This window comes from Sinocyclocheilus grahami, unplaced genomic scaffold, assembly GCF_001515645.1.
Source record: "Sinocyclocheilus grahami isolate Dianchi unplaced genomic scaffold, SAMN03320097.WGS_v1.1 scaffold1493.1, whole genome shotgun sequence".
In the NCBI taxonomy this organism is placed as follows: Eukaryota; Metazoa; Chordata; class Actinopteri; order Cypriniformes; family Cyprinidae; genus Sinocyclocheilus; species Sinocyclocheilus grahami.
In genome coordinates this window covers 1-3,397 of record NW_015506672.1, presented here as the reverse complement: position 1 = coordinate 3,397, position 3,397 = coordinate 1, and the positions used below count along the sequence as shown (strand labels likewise).

The 3,397-nt window shown below is 44.3% G+C and overlaps 1 pseudogene; it reads left to right on the top strand.

The window, feature by feature from the left end:
• Positions 1-1,989, top strand: part of LOC107570692 (rho GTPase-activating protein 24-like) — a 12,167-nt pseudogene extending 10,178 nt beyond the window's left edge.
• Positions 1,990-3,397: the final 1,408 nt, after the last annotated feature.

The window sequence follows — 3,397 nt, the reverse complement described above, 5'->3', positions numbered from 1 at the left end:
GGAGAGGGTCTTTTCAAAGCCCTTGTGACAAAAACATTACCCATTTTTCAGAGACAGAGAAACAACTTCAAGAGAACTCTTCACCAACCAGCTCTGCTCTGATTTACGACAACTACAGTCAGCACAGCTCAGCACAAGAATCTCTCCATAGAAGACATGTACCTCCACCCTCCACCCCACCACCTGCCTGTTCTTCTTTGAGCAAAGTACTGGAAGCTGGAGTTCAAATATCTATGCAGTCAAGGAGCTGGCCTGACATGGAAGAACCCAGCTGGGGACCAGAGAAAGCGTTAGGGGAAAGTGAATCCCAGGATAGAGGCAGCAGTGAAGCCCAGGATAGTACCTTATCTGTCTATGACAACATAGTTACTGAGGAGCAGGGGGAGCAATATATAGAAGACAGGGAGGCCAATACATGACGGTCACACCGATTCTCGTCGTCGAGAACCAGGAGGACTGAGATTGTGCTTTTGGATGGGGGCTGTGGGAGCGGTGGAACTGCAAGCCCTTGCAATGTCTCCCCAGGACAGTTCCTCTCATTCAGAATAGACTCTAGAGAGGAAGAACTTCATCCTACCTCCCCTGCCTCATGCTCTGCTCCTACAGATGCACCTTTAAGCACTGGCAGCAGCGAAGTCTTTTTGCCAAATGCTCCCCAAGAGCCCCTGGGCTTTACAGCTTCCCACGCAATGCAGTGCCTTGTTGCAGGGCTTCGTCAACAGATGACCAAGCAAAAGGCAGAGTATGAGGCAAAAATCAACAGGTAAGATCACTTCGTCAGTAGTCTTGGTACCTGACACCAGGGGTTGCAAAAAAGCAGTGTAATGGTAATGGAATAACAGTGATGGTAAAACAGACTGAAAAACAGGTTCAGCCTTTAAACTAAATTCGGTAAGTGAGCAATTAGATAAATGTTGGAGCATTATTGGATCTGAATGGTGCAGGGCGGTAGCTCTCCAGTAGCAGGGTTGGCTACCCCTGCATTAATGCAGTTTTCCCCAACCCTGTTCCTGAATGCTAACCAATAGTATACATTGTGTAACCTTACTTTTCAGGTCTGAGTCTCTAACAAGCCGACGAGTTGAATCGGGTGTGTTTGATCAGAGTTCGAAAATGTGCAGTGTTGGTGCAATGTACAGGGTTGAGAAACTCTGGATTGATAAATAATGGCGCTTTTCCACTACATGGTACGGCACGGTACGGTTCACTTTTTGGGGGTTTTCCACTGGGTACAGTACCTGGTACTTTTTTAGTACCACCTCGGTTGGGGTTCCAAGTGAACCGTACCGTTACCAAAACGTGACGTGTAAACTCTGCTGATCACGGATTGGCCGGAGAGAATCGTCACTACCTGCGTCACTGAACTTGCGACACAAACACAAAAGAACCGCTAGATTTAAATCAGCACAGCCAGCGAAGGATCGAACGCAACTGTTTTGAACGAGCATACCTTTTTTAACAACCAAAAAGTTTTGTTGTCTGTTGCGGAAGAACAGACGTTCCTCTCGTTGATAGCAGAGGAGCGGATCCAGCGAGAGCTTGATGGGGCGATGCAGAATTAAAAAGTTTTTTTAGGTAGTAGAGGCAGCGCAACTATAACAACATGTGAATAATCCCGCCCCAAGCGGTAATGAACTGCAGTGGAAACGCAAACCGTGCCGAGCAGAGTTGTACCACACAGTGGAAAAGCGCCATAAGTGTACCTGAACACAGTATGTTAACTCCATTCTCTGTCTCCAGGCTGGAGCAGAGGAACAAGGTACTTCATGGGGAAGTTGCAGGGCTACGCTCAACTCTGCAGCAGCAGCGGCGCTGGGTCAGTGTGGCTGAGATCAAGATGAGAAATGTAGAGCGAGCCCGTGCAGATGCTGATAGACGGAACGCCACTCTGCAACAGGAAATGGAGCAGTTCTTCAAAACATTTGGCGAGCTTAAGGCAGAGGCCCGGAAAACCAGTCGCATTGTTCAGAGTTTTTGAAACATTCATGTGCAGCACATTAAGGTTTCACTCTTATAAAGCAATGTTTTCCAACTCTGGTCATGGAGTTACCCCCAATAGCATAAATTATTGATGTCTTTCTTATCTGATACCTCCATCTGGGAATTTCTACCAACAAACCTAATGAGCTGAATTAGGGAGACATAAAACATGTTCAGTGTTAGAGGTACTCCAAGACCAGGGTTGGGAATTACCAACATTAAAGTAATAGCGGTTAAAAACAGGAGTCTGTTTCAGGGCTGTAGAAATGAGGATGCATTCCTGAGGGAAACCATGGCCCCACTTACTAGTACAGTTCTGTTGCCTAAACGACTGTGCAGACCAGCATGTTCAAAATAATATTAAAGGCAATTTTTTATTTATTTATTTGCCATTTAAGTGATCAAAGGCAATGGAATGACCCAAAGTAGGATAAAATGTCATGATGTCTAGTAAGCATGGATGCCATATTTGAGAAAAGAGATTCTAATGAAAACTAGACCCTAGGGATGCTCTTAAGACAAATGCGCTCAGCCTTAAAAAGTCTCTGCCCTGGGTCACTGTACATTTTATTTATTTGGGTCCTGTGTAGGTAACACAAGACACAGTCATACCTTGCACACAAATAAACTGTTCATACACAATGCATTTTTACCATATGAAATAAAACATAAAACAACCAAAACAAACAGTACTTTGAGCTTTTTATTTGGCCAGTCATTACAGATGTTTAATTTCTTTTCTTTTTCCTTTTCACAGAGAAAAGAAGCGTCTCTCTATTATTGTAGATAGAGGATCATTTAAGGTTTTGCATATGTTTCAGACAGGTTTGAGATTTGGGTAACTCCCATCATAGCCCACTGACGGGGCACCCCTATGTAGCACAACAATACAAAACACATGAAAGCTAAACAGACATTACTAGCACAGAGCAGTTAGATATCTATTCCTTTTACAGGATTTGACTGAGATTTTGATTGATGACCATGATAACTGTTCTTAAGGCCAACTCACACTGCATGACAGACATGACAACCACACACATTTGTCGGATCAGTGCGTTACCCCTGTCGGTGTCTGTTACCATTGGTCAGTGCTTGTTTTCGCCAACTGAACATATTAAATCCGTGTTTGTCGGGGGGTGGAATGTCTGAGAAGTGACATTGTAATCGGTTGGCTGTCACCATCTATTAGTGCAGAGTAAATTGGCCTTTAGGAAAATAGTCTGAGAGGTAAATGAATATCTAAAAAGTGGATAATTCTTCAAGTCATTACTGATTCCACCTCTAGTGACAGATTGTCAGCGACAAGAACACTGCTGTTCACAAACACACACCCTCTCCCCCAAGGGAAACAGACACCTAAAAGAAGAACGTAAGCCCTTGAGAAAGTGTGAGCCAGCTTTGTTCGTTGTCTTGA